Raw genomic sequence first — 21,344 nt, 5'->3', positions numbered from 1 at the left:
AAGCAGAGACATTACTTTGCCAACAAAGGTTCGTCTAGTCAATGCTATGGTTTTTCCAGTGGTCATGCATGGATGTGAGAGTTGGACTATAAAGAAAGCTGAGCATCGAAGAATGGATACTTTTGAACTGTGGTGTTGCAGAAGACTCTTGAGAGCCCCTTGGACTGCAAGGAGATCCAACAACTCCATCCTAAAGGAGATCAGTCCTGGGTGTTCATTGGAAGGACTGATGTTGAAGCTGAAACTCCAGTACTTTGGCCACCTGTTCCTAAGAGTTGACTCATTGGAAAAGACCCTGTTGCTGGGAAAGTTTGAGGGCAGGAGGAGAAGGGGACGACAGAGGATGAGACGGTTGGATGGCATCACCGACTCAATGGACATGGGTTTGGGTGAACTTTGGGAGTTGGTGATGGACAGGGAGGCCTGGTGTGCTGTGGTTCGTGGGGTTGCAAAGAGTCAGACATGACTGAGCGACTGAACTGAACTGAACTGAAATTGTAAATTTAGTGAGGCCTCATTCTACCTGACTTTGAATGTGCAAAGTGAGTATAAAACAGTACAAGAATACCAGCACACCTTTCTGAAATAGAAATCAGAATTTTGATGCTAATTGTGGAACCAAATGTGTAGAAAAAAGTAATTTATGGAAGAAAAATCTTCAAAGTGCAGGAATATTCTAGTAGTCAAATTTTTTATACTTGGTTAATTATGTTACATTTTCTCTGTTAAATTGAGAGGTGTGGCTTTTAACTCCTGAATATACATATATACGAGAGAAAGAGACACACACACAGAAACAGAGAGACAGAGAGAGAGAAATAGAGATGAGAGAAAATCAGTGAATGCCTGGTAGCATATCCTTGTCTGTTCAGTTACTTTAGAGACCACAGCATGGTTATTTTTAGAGGTGAAGGTTCTTTATTTTGCATTTGAATAAAGGACCTTAGGCTTATATTGAAATATTAGTATTTGATAATTATTCCCATTGTATATCCAGTTTTATTTTATAAATGAAAAGGCAAATATATATATATATATATATATATATATATATATATATATGTATAAAATGGCTTCCAAATCCTGAAGTTCAGAAAGATTCATATCATTAAGAAAATCTAAGTTGGAATTACAAGTATCTGTGAAAAGAAGAGAAGTGAAAAGCAAAGGAGAAAAGGAAAGATATACCCATTTGAATGCAGAGTTCCAAAGAATAGCAAGGAGAGATAAGAAAGCCTTCATCAGCTATCAATGCAAAGAAGTAGAGGAAAACAACAGAACGGGAAAGACTAGAGATCTCTTCAAGAAAAGAGATACCAAGGGAACATTTTATGCAAAGATGGGATCGATAAAGGACAGAAATGGTATGGACCTAACAGAAGCAGAAGATTAAAGAAGAGGTGGCAAGAATACACAGAAGGACTGTACAAAAAAGATCTTCATGACCCAGATAATCACAATGGTGTGATCACTCACCTAGAGCCAGACATCCTGGAATGTGAAGTCAAGTGGGCCTTAGAAACCATCACTACGAACAAAGCTAGTGGAGATGATGGAATTCCAGTTGAGCTATTTCAAATCCTGAAAGATGATGCTGTGAAAGTGCTGCACTCATTATGCCAGCAAATTTGGAGAACTCAGCAGTGGCCACAGGACTGGAAAAGGTCAGTTTTCATTCCAATCACAAAGAAAGGCAATCCCAAAGAATACTCAAACTACCGCACAATTGCACTGATCTCACATGCTAGTGAGTATGAAGTAATGCTCATTTCTCTAAGCCAGGCTTCAGCAATATGTGAACCGAGAACTTCCAGATGTTCAAGCTGGTTTTAGAAATGGCAGAGGAACCAGAGATCAAATTGCCAACATCCACTGGATCATCGAAAAAGCAAGAGAGTTCCAGAAAAGCATCTATTTCTGCTTTATTGACTACGCCAAAGTCTTCGACTGTGTGGATCACAATAAACTGTGGAAAATTCTGAAAGAGATGGGAATACCAGACCACCTGACCTGCCTCTTGAGAAACCTGTATGCAAGTCAGGAAGCAACAGTTAGAACTGGACATGGAACAACAGACAGGTTCCAAACAGGAGAAGGAGTACGTCAAGGCTGTATATTGTCACCCTGCTTATTTAACTTACATGCAGAGTACATCTTGAGAAATGCTGGGCTGGAAGAAGCACAAGCTGGAATCAAGATTGCCGGGAGAAATATCAGTAACCTCAGATATGCAGATGACACCACCCTTATGGCAGAACGTGAAGAAGAACTAAAGAGCCTCTTGATGAAAGTGAAAGAGGAGGGTGAAAAATTTGGCTTAAAGCTCAACATTCAGAAAACTAAGATCATGACATCTGGCCCCATCACTTCATGGGAAATAGATGGGGAAACAGTGGAAGCAGTGTCAGACTTTATCTTTTTGGGCTCCAAAATCACTGCAGATGGTGATTGCAGCCATGAAATTAAAAGATGCTTACTCCCTGGAAGGAAAGTTATGACCAACCTAGACATCATATTAAGAAGCAGAGACATTACTTTGCCAACAAAGGTTCGTCTAGTCAAGGCTATGGTTTTTCCAGTGGTCATGTATGGATGTGAGAGCTGGAGTGTGAAGAAAGCTGAGCACCGAAAAATCAATGCTTTTGAACTATGGTGTTGGAGAAGACTCTTGAGAGTCCCTTGGACTGCAAGGAGATCCAACAAGTCCATCCTAAAGGATATCAGTCCTGGGTGTTCACTGGAAGGACTGATGCTGAAGCTGAAACTCCAATAGTTTGGCCACCTCATGCAAAGAGTTGACTCATTGGAAAAACCCTGATGCTAGGAGGGATTGGGGGCAGGAGGAGCGGGGATGACAGAGGATGAGATGGCTGGATGGCATCACCGACTCAATGGACAGGAGCCTGAGTAAACTCCAGGAGTTGGTGATGGACAGGGAGGCCTGGCGAGCTGTGATTCATGGGGTTGCAAAGAGTCGGGCATGACTGAGCGACTGAATTGAACTGAAGTTGGAATCAAGGCTTCATAGTTTAAGCCAATAGCTTATTGCTCCTTCATCTAATAGAGGGATCACATTTCAGTTAAATTACACTAGAATAAGTTTAGAAAGATAACCATAAATCACTATTAAATAACAATTACTTCATGAGCTTGCTTGAAATGTTCCAACTCCTTAATCTGGCATTCAAATGAATGACTGTAGTGACCTTTTCCCACTTTTCTAAGTCCTTTTATCACTATTCTTTTTTCTTTTAGTCCAAAACAAAATTTGGCTACCTGTCTCCCCATCTGTCTTCACCTCAAAACATACTTTATACTGTGCAAGCTTTGAGTTCCATGAAATCTGGAAATATCCTGTGGAGACTCTATAATGGTAGAATGTGAATTTCACAGTTTCCTAGTCTATGAAGAGAACCACTTTTTTAAATGGGGAAAACAATTGGGAAATGGTGTAAAATATTTTATATCAAACAGTCACATTACAAAGTAAATCTCACTTGGCTCAGCTTTAGGATGTCCCTCTTGCTCACTGTGGTCCTGTCTTGGAAATATCCAGGACTCCCTGGAGATAAATGTGTGGCATATCTCAGAGTTTAGCCATTGACTCAAAGACACCATGATACCATGCCTATCTTTTATGACTTTTTGATATCTTTGTCTAAGGTTAGACCTACCTTTGCTGAAAAAAAATTAGTAACGTTCTAGTGATGTCACTGTCTTATTGGTTAATTTATTTATTAGTTGTTTGTTTCTTTATTTTTACTTGGTAGCCTGTTTACCAAGGTTAGTTTGAGCTCTCCCTTAGGATGGTGCTGGGAATGCATTATTGAGGAAATCACAGTATTTCTCCCCAGATTCTTTCATCATCATAATGGTGGATTGGCTAAGAGACATAGTTGTGTCCAGTGTTATTTGGACTGAGAATGGAGATACACAAAATGGACTTTCCAAAGAATCAAGTTGACATCTGCCTTCTACTCAGCTTTCTAACCACAGTGCGAAAACATTAGTAGATAATCCTTCCTATTACTGGAATCAATTAAATCATTGAGTTCATTCATTTATATGTAAAAGCATTTACTGAGTATCCATAGGGCTACAGGTCTTCTAAACACCAGAATACAATCACTATGGCTAAATTTTGAATCAGTCACATGTGAATTTGTCACATCATTTTTTTGTGCCTTAAATTAATAGGTGGCACCTTCAGAGAGTTTTTATTTATTTTTATTGATGTGGATTTGATTTAGAAAATTACATTAGTTTCAAGTGTATAACATAATGAGTCAACACTTTTATAGATTATACTCAATTTAAAGTTATAAATTATTTGCTATATTCCCTAGGCTATATAATATATCCTTGTAGCTTATTTATTTTACATATAATAGTTTGTGTCTCTTCATCCCCTACCCCTATCTTCAGCTGCTATGGACATTAGTGTACATTTATATTTTTTAAATCAATGCTTTTGTTTTTCTCAGATATAAGTGGAATTGCTGGATTGGTTCTATTGTTCTATTTTAATTTTTAAAGGAAATTCCATACTGTTTTTTTTTGTAGTGGCTGCACCAATTTTACATTCCCACCAACAGTATTCCCTTTTCTCCACATCTTCACCAATATATGTTATTTGTGGTCTTTTTGATGACAGCAATTCTGACAGGCGTGAGATAATATCATGGTTTTGATTCGCATTTTTCTGATGATTAACAGGGTTAAGTGTCTTTTCATGCACCTATTAGTCATCTCTATGTGTCAGGTCTTCTGTCCATTTTTATAACCAGGTTGATCTTTTGATATAAAATTGTATGAGGTGTTCATATATTTTGAATGTTAACTGCTTATTGGCTGTGTCATTTGCAAATATTTTCTCCCTATTTTGTTTCATTAATCTGTGTCTTTTTGTGCCAGTATCTTACTCATTTGAACATGATAGCTTTGTAATATAGTCTGACGTCAAGGAGCTTTATACTTCCATCTCTGTTCTTTCTCAAGATTGCTTTGTCTATTCAGGGTCTTTTATGTTTCCATACAAATTTTGTGATTATTTGTTCTAGTTATATAAAAAATCATATTATTTTGATAGGATTGCATTGCATCTGTAGATTATTTTAGGAAATATGGTCATTTTAACATGACCATATTCTTCCAATCTATAAACATGGTATCTATTTCTATATGTACCATCTTCAACTTCTTTCATCAGGGCCTTAAAATTTTTTGAGTACAGGCCTTTAACCTCCTTAGATTTATTTCTAGGTATTTTACTTTTTAATGTGATTGTTTTCTGAATTTCTCTTTCTGATAGTTTGTTGTTAGTGTATAGAAATGCAACATATTTATGTATATTAATTTTGTACCTTGCAACTTTACTGAATTTGTTGATGAACTCTAGTAGTTTTTTTTGTGATGTCTTTAGGATTTTCTATGCATAGTATTATATCATCTACAAACAGTGGCATCACATACTTTTACAAATGACTCCCTTCCTCTTTATGTTTCGAGGAAAATCATACTTATCTCTCCAATTTTTTGCCAGTCTTTTTCCTTTATACTGTTTAAAATCAGAGAAATGTTTGTATTTTCTTAGAATCACCATGTTCTCTTCCACACCTTTGCTTGTTCAACAACAGCTACTCAGATTGTCCTTGTCTGTCTTCTTGCCTGACCAACTGCTAGTTAATATCAGTGTAAACTGAGATTGAATTTTCCCTAAAATGTGTCCTGATTATACAGATTGTGGTTCTGCTCCTGTGCTTGACACTATCATAGCACTTACTTTATAATGAAATTATTGCTTGTACTTCCCCCTTTGGGCTTAGGTTCTGGGAACATAAGTGTGTGTGTGTGTGTGTGTGTGTGTGTGTGTTCTGTCATGTCTGACTCATTGTGACCCCATGGACTGTAGCCCACCAGGCTCTTCTGTCCATGGAGTTTTCTAGGCAAGGATAGTGGAATGGGTTACCATTTCCTACTCTGGGGGATCTTCCTGACCCAGGGATAGAACATGTATCTCTTGCATCCTCTTGCATTGGCAGGTGGATTTTTCACCACTGTGCCACCTAGGAAACCCCCAGAACATAAAGAACTTGATTTATTTTGAATTTGGAATGACTAACACAATATGGAAGTGGGCTTCCGAGGTGGCGCTAGTGGTAAAGAACCTGCTTGCCAATGCAGGAGACGTAAGAGACACAGGTTCATTCCCTGGGTCAGGATGATACCCTGGAGGAGGAAATGGCAATCCACTCCAGTATTCTTGCCTGGAGAATCCCATGGACAGAGGAGCCTGGTGGGCTAGTGCATAGGGTCGCAAGGAGTTGGAAACGACTGAAGTGACTTAGCATGCAAAACACAATATGGAAACAGATCACAAACTATCAAAAGTTTTGACTTACCTAAACTTCATAAGACTGTTTCCTTTCTTGCTCAGAGTGGGAGGAAAAAAAAAAGTCTTCCAGTTTTTTTCCAAATAACTGGACCTATGCCCAGACTTCACTACTCTCTGCTCAGGTATCAGTTCACTCTCACCCAGGGAAAAATGCCTTATAGCCTTTGAACTCCAGAGTAGAAAGAAACCTCGGGATGCAAGTTCAATACCTTCCATTATTTGGATTTTAAAGTCATCTTGACACAGTGTATAGGATCCTGAATTTGTGAGAGAGTTTTGGGGTTCAAGATCTATAATTCCCAGGGTTTATCAGGTACAGTGTCTGGCCCACAGAAAGTACTTTTTTGAATACTTGTTTTATTGAGGAGAATAGAAGTATCATATTTGGCAAATCATTACCTACTCTGAGTTTTTTTCTCATTGTCATATAACCCAAATTATATCATAAAGTCAAAATAAGTTTGCCAAACCTCAGATTCCTTAAACCGTCTCCCAGTGATTTCTGAGAGTTCCTCATGGTGTGTTCTGAACAACTAGGGATTTTTTTTTTCCTCCTTCAGCCCCCTCTGTAAGCTGCCAGGTAGTTGCCTTTGCAAACTGCTGTGTTAACTGCAGCCCTGCGAGAGGAAACCTCGCCCTCCCATCTGGTATTCTATCACTTTTTCTCCCTGTTTGGTCAGCAAAGACCTGGCTGTATCCTTTAATGAGATTTTATTTAAAACTCTCAGATAATGGAAGAGAAACGACACAAAGAATCATTTGCACCCCTGCAGCTTTCTCTAGCCAGTCCCAGAGTCAATATGCAAACACAAAGTGTTACTGATGTGGTCAGTAATGCAAATGCGCTGAAGCAGAGATGCAGGTGTTCTAGTCCAGACCAGATCTCCTCTCGGTACATTGACACCTGAGTCCAGACCACATTTTTGTCCTTTATCATCCGTTGTTAGTACCCATGTAAGACATTCTTTACAGGTCTCATCCCAGTGATTTTGGAATGTAGCTTCTGTCATTCTCAATCTTTCTGACATCTTTTCAAAGTTAAGTTAATGACCTCCTGCCAGGTATGGTTATAAATATCTTGATGTTATGAGACATACCTAACTACTGGTGCCTTAATTCTCATGCTCAAATACCTTCTTTTGTATAATGCTACAGTAGTCTGATTTACTTCTGTCTGTGTGTGTAGTACACAATACAAGGCATAATGTTATTAATAGATAAAGTGTGAGTGACTTTCTGGAAACTGATAAGTAAGTGGGACATACATAGGAAAACACCTAATATTCTTTAATTAAGGGTTCATATGTTAGAGGAGGGGCTTTCCAGGTGGCTCTAGTGGTAAAGAATCCATCTGCCAATGTAGGAGACATAAGAGACATGGGTTCAACCCCTGTGTCAAGAAGATCCCCTGGAGGAGGGCATGTCAACCTACTCCAGTATTTTTGCCTGGAAAATTCCATGGACAGAGGAGACTGGCAGGCTACATTCCATAGCGTCGCAAAGAGTCAGACATGACTGAGCAATGGAGAACACACACACATGTTAGAGCAGGGAGAAGGGGGATTAATTTGGATGGGTGATATGGGGTCAGTAGTGCTTGAGTGAGGTCTTAAAGGAAGTGCTGGGAGAAGGAAAGGCTTGAGCAGAACCCCAAGGGCTTGAAGAGTCGAGAGCATCTTTGGAGAATGTCAGGTAGACTGAGAGAGATGAACTGATAGATGGGAAGTGAGGGAGAAGAGAGTGTGATAAAGACGAAGCCAGAAGTTCATTTGGGGCCACGCTAAATGTGGAGAGCTTTGAATTTCAGGATTTGGAGTAAAAGCCCGTTCAGCTGCTCTAAATAAGATTGAGTTATGTGCCAGGGACAGCAGTGACACCTTGGCAACGGTTGGCAGTTGTCAGAAAGCCTTTGTTTGATTTTTTTCCCTTCTCGCAGCCCTTGCAGGTTTAGAGCACAATAATGATCCTTGGGTAAATTTCAGAGGAGCGATGACTCTGTGCCTGACACCTTGAAGCCACAGGGATGATAAGAGTGAGGTGAACCAAACCCCAAAGCCAGGCACGATCAATGACTGTAAGTGACTACAGCCCCGAGCCGCAGATCACTCTGGTAGCTGATGCATTGATTTCAGCTCCAGCTTAATTGCTATAGCAGGCAAAACGAATGCTTCCCTCTTGAGTGTTTAGGACTATAGATTTTCCTGGAGCATGAGCGAGAGCTCTTTTTGCTCTTAGTGCTTCTGTGTATTGCTCATTAGGGAATTTCATTAAGTCATGACCTGTTTGAAATGTCTCTGTTTCATGGTTTTGTCTTATCTTCCAGGACACAATGTGGTTTTCAAGGACAGAGGCCATGGCTTAGATATGCTGGTGTGGTGTACAGGATTAATCAGATCTTTAGTTGAATAATCCTTGATAAACTGAATTAAATGCCAACTTATGCTGTGGTCCTTATTAAAGCATTATTGCTATGATAGCAAAAGATATTCTTAATCAGAAAAAAATAGCTTGTAATTTCACTTTTACAACATCATAACTGCTTCACTTTTCCAATTTCTTTTCTAGTCTTTCTCATTTCCATACCCATCTTGACTTGGTTGCAATACATTAATTAATTTATCTAACACAGATTCATTCACTGAGGACTTATTAAATATGAAGCACTGGTGATCAGAATCACATAAGATGCAATAGGTATGAATCTGTAATGTTGAGGGTCTTATCCTCTTGGTGTTATATCAAAAGTTGTTGCCTATTTCATAATTTTCATAATAACTCATCAGGGTAGCAAACCTGGTAGCTTCCTTTGCTCAGAAGCAGAAGTGATATTTGGAGAGCTGGAGAAAAGTGCACACACATTATGCTATCATAAGGTGTGAATTCACAATCACCCTAATCAGCTCAAAGAGGTCAGGCAGCCAGGCCCATGGTGGGTGTTGATGATGTCTGGCACTCATGTAATCTGCCATGCTTGACAGAGGAGACAGTTCTTACCATGAGAAAGTGTTTGCTAACAAAGATTTATATAAAAGCTAAGGTCAGACTTTAACGCTTAGTGTTTGGAATTATCAGTATCTGAGAAAATAGGTCATGGAGGGTTTTAACTACTGTGAACATAGGAGGTAACTACATCTCTTGTCCTTTCTACCCCTTACCCTAAACAGTCACTCTAATTGAATAAAGATGTTTCTGCTTGAGCAGATCCCCTTCTTCCTGTGTTGGAGTATATAAGTTTTACCCCAAACCAGCTAAGCAGAATGAAACTAGAGAAGGCTATCTGTAATATTCCTTGCTGCTCTTTGAATATGGGTGACCAAGTTGAGCAGCTGAGGAGGAAACATCCAAGTCTAGTTGCCTGAAGTTCAGTTTTCTCTTGTTTGTGAAAGTGCTATTCTTTCTCCCTGGCTAATACATGGCCCACATGGGCTTGGACAGGCATGATTAAACAGCAATGCCCCGGGCAGTCATATTCCTCGTAATTGTCATGTCACTGTCCACAGCAAGATTTACTTTCCTCGGGATCCTGACAGAGATTGACTCTCGTAACAAAAAGGCGAGTTAGGCCTTTTAAACCCTGCATCTCAAAAGAGCAGAGTCTGATCACAATATAGAGAATACAGCTGACAAGAGGGGGCATAGCACTTGGGGAAGGGGATGGAAGATGCAGCATCACTCAGCCATCTCTGCACTTAACACTGAAAAGCAGCCAGGCAGTTTTATGGATGACATATATGGAGAAAAATATCACCTTTCGTAGTAAAACTTCAACATGCTGAGTAATTTTGCTTAGCTTTATTTTTCACAGATTGTATACAAAAATTTAGGAATTTGTTTCAAAGCATAACATCAAAATATTGAATAAATTTTTGTAAAACACCCCTGGTGTTGCCCAAGTATTTTTATATGAGCCCCTAAAAGGCTTATGTCCCTGTGCTTAACTTTAAGCATGCTTATTAGGTTCTTAGTGATGATGAATTTGAGAATAAACCTACAAAATGTGCACTTTTGTTGCACTGTGTAGTAAACTGATACAGTCTCATTCCAGAGGGTGTATATATAGTTTCATTTTCACTATTTTTATTTATTACATACTTTTCCAGGTTAAGGGATGTCTTCCAGTTATCATTATAGCTAAGTTGCTAGCTAAGTAGACTCAGATGTAGGTAAATTAACAGACACTTAAGAGTAAATTAACCTGATCTGAGCCTTACACTCTGGATTCTTAAACTAAACATTAGTCACAGAAGGTGAGAAGGTCCCACTACAGAAGTCTCTTAAATAAACTTATTTTTTGCCTGTATGTTCAGAGTACTAAAAATAATTTATCTAAGATCTCTACACATTTAATTTCTTCTCATAATACAGCATAAACTCCTGTGTTTTCAAAGACACTGAAAGGAGTTTGAGATGAAAATATCCCAGGGTATTTTCACCCTTTGATCATGCATGTGTGTGCTCAGTCACCCGGTCAAATTTGACTCTTTGCGACCTCATGGACTGTAGCCTGCCAGGCTTTTCTGTCCCTGGGATTTTCTAGGCAAGAATACTGGAGTGGGTTGCCATTTCCTTCTCCAGGGTATCTTCCTGACCCAGGGAATCAAACCCAGGTCTCCTGCATCTCCTGCTTTGGCAGGCAGATTCTTTACTTCTGAGTAACCTGGGAAGCTCTTTGATCATTCATCCATTGCCACCATTTGATCTAAACTCCTATAGTGCTTTTTAGCATAGCTTTATAGCTTAGAACTATTCTTCATTATCCGTAATGAGGGCCTTCAGAAGATTTTACTGGTTTATGAAATTGTCCCTTTGTCTGGAATATATTGAATTAGAAGAGACTACCCAAATGCATCTAAGCCAGCTGGAATAGGGACTCAAAGATCCTAGCTGGTCATCTGGAATGAGCCTTTAAACTTCTGTAGCTGCAAGGCATTCGTCTTCCTCCCTGCAGATTAAGTAGCATGGAAAGCTACAGAAAGAGATAGCAAGAAGTAGTTCCTTTTTGAGGCTTACCCGCACACCTGCCCTTGGGTCAGTGAGGCATGCCAGTATCCTGAGAGCTCTAAGTAATACATTCCTTTAATGTCAGCTTGGGAGCTAGATCCTTACAAAAAGCAGATCTCTGTAGGCCTGGGAGATGGTGTGGGAAGCTAGTATATGTTGCTATTTGTAATATAAACTCATGCAGTCTTAAAACTGGACTGATCTTCAGAGAGCTTCTAATTCAGCCCTATTTTGTAGCTGAGGACACTGAAGCCCAGGGAGAAGAAACATATTTTGACTAAGCTTGGCAACCCACTCCAGTACCTTGCCTGGAAAATCCCATGGATAGAGGAGCCTGGTAGTCAGAGTCGGACATGACTGAGCGAATTTACTTACTTACTTAGACCATTAGCAAGTTGTTAGTGACAGAGACAGAATTAGAATCTTAGTTCTACAAATTCCCACATATGTATCACATGAATAAAATAATCTGAAAATGATACTGCAATGCCTGCCCCTCTTCAAGCAGTTTCATGGTAAGTATTGTATATCCCATTACATACATTCATGTACTATGCCTTATGCAAAAACATGTTATCGTTCTCTCTCTTTTCTTGGTGAAACATCTATTAACTAAAAGCACTATTTCCATTTGCATGAGTTGTTTATATCACTTTGTCTCCCTTCAACTTGTTCTGTGGATGAAAGATTCATTATCTTTTTCACTTCCTTGTACAAGCTGCTTAATCAGTTGTTTTGCTCTGAGCTCAGCGGGGCCTTCACAGTTGCTCAGTAATCTTTCTCTTATCTCTGTGGAAAATTTTTATTCTTCCTCAAGGTCCCTACACACCTGTTTCTCATTGTTTACAAACAAACCTCTTTTTTTTTTTTTTCTAGCATAAACAGTATGAAACTGATAAGGGATGAATTCCATCTACCTTCCCCACACATTAAGTAGTAAACATATCTTCCATTTTCTCTTTTTAAAAAATATTTATTTACTTTGTTTGGAGGATAATTACTTTGCAATATTGTGATGGTTTTTGCCATAGATCCACATGAATCAGCCATAAGTATGCAAGCATCCCCAATCCTGAATCCCCATCCACCTCTCTTCCCACCCTATCCCTCTAGGTTGTCACAGAGCACCTGAGTCTCTCTTTTCCAAGGCTAAACTGGACCACTGTGGTTTTTTCACCATATGCTCCTGCATTCTCCTTGGTCAAAATGCATTGACTGCCCTCTTCAAAATATCGTCTCCCTTTCTCCAATTAATGGTACCAGGCTCCACATAGAAAAGTAGCTAGGACTTCGCCATTTGCTGAAAACTTGCCTTAAACTTTTTTCCATTAAGTTGTAGGGTTAAACTGGCATTCTTTCTCCATTTAAACTTCTACACTGGCTCCTCTTATTTCTTCCCCTTGCATTCATTTCTTAAATGTTCTGTTTGATGTCTGCCCCTGTTTGATGGTCTGTCCTAATCTGCTCAATTGTCTTGTGATGTTTCCAGGATTTTCTGATTGCAGAATCCAGCAGTCTTTTCTTATATTACATTTCTTTTTTCCTTTTGCAAATTTGACCACCTCTTTCCTCCAATAGCTTAGCACCCCTCTTTCCCCAGCACTCTGACCTGTTGTTAATCTGATGATGCCTTCCAAGAGCACTTAACTAGTGCTCTGGTTTCTACTCTGATTAAATGTAGGCATTCCCCAAGGTTACAGTCTTGTCCTTTTCTTCTTCACTCTCTGAGTGAGGCTAGTATAAAAGTTGAGCAGACTTGGGAGTACTGCACTTACCATTTATTTAACAGTGTGCTCTTTACTAGTTATTTAACCTCTCTATGACTTAACTTCCATTATCTGTAAAATGAAGTAAAAATAATTGCTCCTGTTTACTGAATACTTGCTATGTACCTGGAGTTGTTATAAATCCTTCATATGCATTAAGTCCCTTTGTATCATAGATTTAGGGATTATTATCCCCATTTCACAGATAAGAACACTGATGCATAGAGAAGTAAATAGTTTGTCCAAAATGACAGAGATAGTCAACAGCAGAGCCAGGATTTGAATATAGATAGTTCATTTCTGGATGTTAATTGCTACATTATTCTGGTCTGCATTAGTGATATTTTTTATTCATAGGATTCATAAGCAGTTAAATAATATTATGCATGTAAAATTCTTAGCACAGCTGCTAGCATAAATTAAATGCCTAGCTCAGTGGGTAAAGAATTTGCTTGCAATGCAGGAGACACAGGAGATGTGGGTTTGATCCCTGGGTCAGGAAGATACTCCAGTATTCTTGCCTGAAAAATTCCATGGACAGAGGAGCCTGGTGGGCTACAGTCCAAAAGGTCATAAAGAGTCAGACACGATTGAGCCACTAAACACTCACACACAACGTTAACTGTTAATATTCCTCTTATTGTTATTAATTTTTCCTAGGGGGATCTTATTTGGGCCTTGTGTTCACTCTTTTCAGTTGAACACCTAAACAGCTATCTCTAACCCATGCTACCTCCTAAAACACCTAACTGTATATCTTTGTCCAGTTACAAGTTATGAATCTAAAATCATTGTATAGAAAGTTGGATAAGTCCCACTGCTTCTCTTCCCTTCAACCTATGAACCTTATTTCAGTGAATAATATCACCATATTTCTAGGTCCCTGAGCTTAAACCTTGGACTCAACATTGTATGTCTACTTTGTACTTCATTATCTATATTCAACACGCAGACAGTTCCTGCTTGTTATAGTTCAGAATATTTCTTTAATTTTCCCATTTTCTACTGGTGTTGATTTCTCTAATTAATTGCTCACCAAATTGTAGCTAAATTGCTACAATATCTTCCTAAAATATCATTGCCTTCCCAGTTATCTTTCCAAATCTTTGGGTAGTAGATATTTTTGAAAATGGTGGATCTCTTTGTTCAAATCAAACCCTAAATGGAAGCCTTTTATGAAATGAGATACAAAGAAGAGCCACTCAGATTGAATTGGGGATATGAAATTTGAAAGCCAGTGCTCCTGTATTTTCTTCTGTCTGTACTCTATATTGTCCTATGAGAGATCTCTGTACTACCCAAGGGAATGGTTTGAAAATTCTGCTTTTAAACGGACTTGATCATAGTATTCTTTTGCATGAGTTTTTTGTTAATACGACATTCAAGATCCTTCATACTTTTGCCCAAAGTACACTTTCAGTCTCATCCACTGCTACTTGCCCCTCATAGTCACATTTGCTATTCAATATTCTTTGCTCATCCCGTTCATCCTCACATATCACTTCCTTTGATTACTGATTTGGACTTCCTGAAACTCTCTCTTCATTCTCTTTCTCATTTAGTGTAATTTATTTTTAAAGACTTGGCTTAAATGTCATCTCCTTTATATAACCTTTATAGAAAGTGAAGTTGCTCAGTCGTGTCCGACTCTTTGCGACCCCGTGGACTGTAGCTTATCAGGCTCCTCTGTCCATGGGATTTTCCAAGCAAGAATACTGGAGTGGATTGCCGTTTCCTTCTCCAGGAGATCTTCCTGACCCAGGGATTGAACCTGGGTCTCCTGCATTTTAGGCAGATGCTTTACCATCTGAGCCACCAGGAAAGTCCATGGTCAAAATTTAACTCATTCCTTCTTACTCGATAGATTTTGAGTTTGACTTATATTCAAGATTGAATCATTCCCTTATTTTATTAGAGTTACTTGTGCTTGTACTTAGTCTCTCAGTGTGTCCGACTCTGCAACCCCATGGGCTGTAGTCCGCCAGGCTCCTCAGTCGGTAGGATTTTTCAGGCAAGAACTCTGGAGTAGGTTGCTATTTCCTATTCTGGGTGATCTTCCTGACCCAAGGATCGAGACCGTGTCTCTTGCATCTCCTGCATTGGCAAGTGGATTCTTTACCACTGTGCCATATGGGAAGCCCCCAGAGTTACTAATATATGTATATGGACTTCAAAGATGGCTCAGTGGTAAAAAATCTGCCTGCCAATGCAGGAGATGCAAAAGACACATGTTTGATCCCTGGATTGGGAAGATCCCTCGGAAAAGGAAACAGCAACCCACTCCAGTATTCTTGCCTGAAAAACCGTATGGAGAGAGGAGCCTGGTGAACTATAGTCCATGGCATTGCAAAGAGCTGGAGCCGACTGAGAACTCACACACACACGTGTGTGTGTGTGTGTGTGTGTGTGTGTATTATATGTATATATATAATATATACCCCCTCTTCTTTTCTCTTCTCCATATCAGTATGTCCTGAGCTCCTTGGTTCAAGGACTGTGTCTTTTTAAAGTGTTATACCATCAACACTTACCTAACCTCCAAGCCTTGGACTAGTTGTTTACTTGATTATAATAGTTTGATACATTTTCTGTAAGCATTTGGGCTTTTAGAGACAGGTAATGTTCTTTCTTTCCTTGCCTTTTAACCTTTTGTCTGTGGTCTGGCAGCTCTTGCTTCAGATTCCTCATTATCTGGTGTCATTAGTGGTATTCCTACCCCAGATATTCTGATACATGATCATTTCTTTATCTAAGCCAGTTTTATTATCATTAATGGTTTTTACTGTTTTATTCATTCATCCAAGCATTCACCCATCTTTCCATCCTCAGTTTACTTATTCTTAGAAGACCGACATCATCCATTTTCTTTAAATGGTTTTCCCTAACCACACCCTTTTGAAAATACCTATACTGCCATAGTCTCTGCTTCTCTTTTAAATCTCTTAAAATTTTTGTGTTTCTTTTTATTACATATATTTGCATCAATTTTCTCTATCTAGAATCTAAATCCTATCAAAATTAAGACCATACATTTGCAATATCTTTTGTATCTCTCATAGAGCACAGTTCACATACAAGTTGTGACCCTCTTTTCTTGCTGTGTATCCCCTTTCCTCAGATGAGGTTCTAGCATGGAAATGAGTTTATATTTACAGTCAATGACTCTCCAACCTCACATGATTTCCTGCTATTAAAAATAGTTTTCCTCTCCATTGGGAAGAATTTTATTTTAGATCTACATACTCTGAGCTATCCTCCCCCCACACAATATCCCCCCCTCTATTTTATGTTTTTTGTCAAAGGATTTTGCTATATCTTCTGGTGACTTCCTAACAGTAAATTCAGCACCTTTGCAAGAGGACAGCTCAAAGCCGGGTTCTGACTATGCTATCTAACTGCAAATTCTGTTTAAGACTCTCTAAAGAAACTCTCAAATACTGCTTTAGAGGAGCATCCCCAAATTACATGTCATAGATATTATGCTAAAAGGTTTTCACAGTCAAATACATTTTGCAGGCCCTATCCTAAACAAAGATAAAAATATTACTTCACTGTAGCACATTTTAGAGTCTGCATTATGCTAATACACACTGAATATACCAATGGGGGAGAAAAAAAAAAAAGCATGCAACATTTTCTAAAATTATTTGACCATGGAATGCTATTTTTCAAAATTTCCCTCATGGATTAGAGTTGAGAAAAACACTTTGGGAAACACTGCAACAAGTATTCGAAAGTACCACACCAAAAATCTTAACAACTGGTTTATTTTGTAGAGGAAGGTATGGAGGTCCAGAGAAAATATGCTTTTCAAGGATCATATGATGGGCTATCAGCATAATTTTGATTAGAACACCTGCTTATTTTGTTGCTCATATCACTATGGTACCTCACGCTTAATAGGTCTCCTCTTCCTGAGTTGCTGCCTAGTTCTTCTGCTTCCCTAAGGCAGATTTAGTTGTGAAGGTCTCTCCTTACTCAAGGTAAACTTATATGAATATTTTATGATTCTCTTGCTTGAGAATTATAGATTGTTTCTCCTTGACAACAGTTTCAAATATAACGAAATATGCTCCTTTCCATAGTGCAAAAATGTATCTGTACAAATGAAGTTTCCAGAATAGTATCATTCCCAGAAGCAAACTATAGTGATCCCTTGGTATCCAGGAGGGACTGGTTTTAGGACACATTGCAGATACCCAAACCCGTGGATACTCAAGTCTTTTATTGAAAACAGTATAGTATTTACATATAACCTACACATCTTCTTGTATACTATAGACAATCTTTAGGTTAATTATAAAGTGTAATTAAATGAAATTCTATAGGAATAGTTGCCATTGCATGGCAAATTTGAGTTTTGTTTTATTGGAACTTTTTGGATTTTTTCTTCTAGATATTTTTGATCAGCATTTGGTTCACTTTGTGGGTGTGGAACCCACAGATAAGGAGGACCAACTGTAAGCCTTGGTTGTAACCTTAGATTATGTATTTATTATAGAACAATTGTTTTGTATTGTGGCTAATTGATTTTTAAATTATCTCTCAATAATAATTTATTAATGGTATCTATATTTTGGAGATTGTTGTAAAATACAGGAAGGTCTCTATCGTATATCTTTCATATATAAATTACAGGATTTGGAAGAATGCTGCAGACTGGCTTTCAGCTCTATGCATTCCAAACCTCATCCTTCCTCCATTATCCACCTAATTCCAGTACCAGGTGCTACAGAACACATTTATACCAGCATACAGCCTCTGTTCTATACGTTCATGGAGCCAGTTGGCATAGCTGGTGATAGTGGTGTCTGTGGCAGACATTTCCATGTATAACATCTGTCGATGACTTAGGGCTTACCAGATGGCGCCAGTGGTAAAGAATCTTCCACCAACACTGGAGACGCAAGAGATGTGGGTTTGATCCCTGGGTTGGGAAGATCTCCTGGGGTAAGAAATGGTACCCACTCCAGTATTCTTGTCTGGAAAATTTCATAGGCAGAGGAGCCTAGTGGGCTATTGTCCATGGGGCCACAGAGAGTTGGACATGACTGAATGACTGAGCACACATCAGTGACTTACTTATGCATGGAGGTGATTGCATACCGCATAAGTAATTTTCTTTAAAACCAAACTAAATGTATTCCAAACTAAACTGCCATTTGACTAGACACCAAAAATACCTGCAGATACCTGAGAGAAGGGAAAGTATGACAGAAGTAAAGTGCAAAGTCAATGGTCTTAACTCTCTGCTGATAAAGCACATTTATTTGGCAATTTTCATAAAACCACATAACTGATTGAACACACTGTTGGCCTCTTTCAGAGCCTTGAAGGGATCTGTGCAAATGAGAGCCTTGGAAGATTAAACTTCATGACAAATCTGCTTCTGAGGAGAAATTCTTGTCATTGCGGAAAACAAAAACCTTTGAGGGCATGATCTGTAACTAGAGCAATGAGTCAGGTTTCTAACTGAAGAAGAGCTATGTGTCTATTTTTAAATCGGAAATGCTCTCTAATGATCTCCCCCCGTAGAAAGTCAATTTAAGATGGGAATTTTTTCCTGGAGCTTTAAGTGCTTAGAATAACAGTAATCACTATTTACTGACTACTTATATGTATGGAGGGTTTCCCTTGTGACTCATCTGGTAGAGAATCTGCCTGCATTACAGGAGACCTGGGTTCAACCCCTGGACTGGGAAGATCCTCTGGAGAAGGGAAAGGCAACCCACTCCAGTAGTCTGGCCTGGAAAATTCCATGGATTGTATAGTCCATGTGGTGGCAAAGAGTTGGACATGACTGAGCGGCTTTCACACATTATGTGTGCAGACACTTATTCTATGCGATTTCTAATCTCACAAAACCCTATAAAATTGGGAAAGCAAAAACAGCAACAGGTCTCACCAGTGTTATCTTTGCTTTCTAGACTCCTGAGGGAAAGTAAAGACTCATAGAATGAAGCTCATGCATTTATACAGACTTGTTTCATTTGAATTTCAAAGGTAAGTTGGGTTCTGAAAACTAGGTAGACAAATCAATTTCTAGACATAAAACCGTGATTCAGAATAAGGAAAGCTCTCAAATGTGTCAAAATTTAGCAGGTTGTAGAGTTGAGATATTGGAGTAGATAGCCATTCCTTTCTCCAGGGGATCTTCCCACCCCAGGGACTGAACCCAGGTCTCCTGTGTCGCAGGCAGATTCTTTACCACTGGAGTCACCAGTGAAGCCCAGAGTTGAGATGCAATTCTATTTTTGCTTGAGAGTTAGCCAGATATTAACTGTGCTGGATTTGTTGTGTGTGGTTCATATTGCATATGTTGTGCTTTTCTGCATCTTTATAGAAATGTTTAAGGACAATCAAAACCTATTAGCCTAACTCCTTATAAGAACGGGCTTCTTCCAATATTTCAGGTATAGTTTCATCTATTTTATAATCCTACTTAAGGCTTTCACTTGATTTTCAATTTGAAGCCTGCTAGAAAAATGTTTCTGTTCTTTTATATCTAAACAAAATATGTATTTCAACTATTTGCACTGTCTTCTAAATTAACGTAATGACCTTGTTCATCACACAAAAGAATCATAGGATAAGAAAGTGAAAATCTGCATCACTAATCATCAAATAAGCTAAAGTGTACTGATATCTTTGTTTTCCCGTCTCAGGCCTCTCAGAAATAGATTATTCCATATAAATTAAAAAATGAGTAGATATCCATAAAAAAAAATATGCCATTTGCAACTATAGATTATCATGCAAAATGAACTAAGAAAGAGAAATACCATTTGATATCACTTATATGTGGAATCTAAAATGTGGTACAAATTAACCTTTTTTTTTTTTAAATATATAAATAAACTCACAGACATAGAGATTAGATTTGTGGTTGCCAAGGGGAAGGAAAGAAATGGACTGGGAATTTGGAGTTTGTATTAATAGATGCAGACTATGACATTTAGAATGGATAAGCAACAAGGTCCTACTACATAGCACAGGAAACTATATCTGATCACCTGGGATAAACCATAATGTGAAAGTGTATATATATACATAAAACCAAGTCCCTTTGTTGTACAGCAGAGAACGTCACAACATTGTAAATCAGCTATACCTCAGTAAAAAAATGACAAAAAATACAAAACCCCACAACGTTTAATATTGATTGCATGTTAAAGCAGTAACATTTTGAATATAGTGGGCTAAATATAATACATTACCTTAAAAAATGAGTAGAAACTAACACTTTGAGGAAGTAAGACTTTTTAACGTTTAAGTGATTTTTGCCTTTAACTTTCTTTACAGAAGCTAAAGGCAAAGGAGAAAAGGTAAGATATACCCATTTGAACGCAGAGTTCCAAAGAACAGCAAAGAGAGATAAGAAAGCCTTCCTCTGCGATCAATGCAAAGAAATAGAGGAAAACAATAGAATGGGAAAGACTAGAGATCTCTTCAAGAAAATTAGAGATACCAAGGGAACATTTCATGCAAAGATAGGCACAATCAAGAACAGAAACAGTATGAACGTAACAGAAGCAGATAATATTAAGAAGAAGTGGCAAGAATACACAGAAGAACTATACAAAAAAGATCTTCATGACCCAGATAACCATGATGGTGTGATCACTCACCTAGAGCCAGACATCCTGGAATGAAAAGTGGGCCTTAGGAAGCATCACTACGAACAAAGCTAGTGGAAGTGATGGAATTCCAGTTGAACTATTTCAAATTCTAAAAGATGATGCTGTGAAAGTGCTGCACTCAATATGCCAGCAAATTTGGAAAACTCAGCAGTGGCCACAGGACTGGAAAAGGTCAGCTTTCATTCAAATCCCAAAGAAGGGCAATGCTAAAAAATGCTCAAATTACCATACAGTTGCACTCATTTCACCGGCTAGCAAAGCAATGCTCAAAATTCTCCAAGCCAGGCTTCAACAGTGTGTGAACTGTGAACTTCCAGATGTTCAAGCTGGGTTTAGAAAAGGCAGAGGAAGCACAGATCAAATTGCCAACATCCGTTGGATCATAGAAAAAGCAAGAGAATTCCAGAGAAACATCTATTTCTGCTTTATTGACTAAATAGCAGGACATGGAAACAGCCTAAATGTACTCTGGTAGCTAGACATGTTTTTATTTGGGGAACAGAGAGCTAAAACAGTGATTACTAGATTTATGCATTTTTCTGA

At 38.5% G+C, this 21,344-nt stretch overlaps 1 long non-coding RNA gene and 1 other non-coding gene across 2 annotated transcripts in view; one reads left to right on the top strand and one right to left on the bottom strand.

Annotated features, from left to right (window-relative positions):
* Positions 1 to 21,344, top strand: part of LOC122703174 — a 175,105-nt gene that overhangs the window by 133,206 nt on the left and 20,555 nt on the right. The window lies entirely within an intron of this gene.
* TRNAF-AAA lies at positions 14,911 to 14,983 on the bottom strand. Its single transcript has one exon. It is a non-coding gene; the product is annotated as a tRNA-Phe (tRNA).

The sequence above is a fragment of the Cervus elaphus genome, chromosome 11 (assembly GCF_910594005.1).
Source record: "Cervus elaphus chromosome 11, mCerEla1.1, whole genome shotgun sequence".
In the NCBI taxonomy this organism is placed as follows: Eukaryota; Metazoa; Chordata; class Mammalia; order Artiodactyla; family Cervidae; genus Cervus; species Cervus elaphus.
The sequence above is the reverse complement of the archived record's forward strand: the minus strand, read 5'-3'. Positions and strand labels throughout refer to the sequence as shown.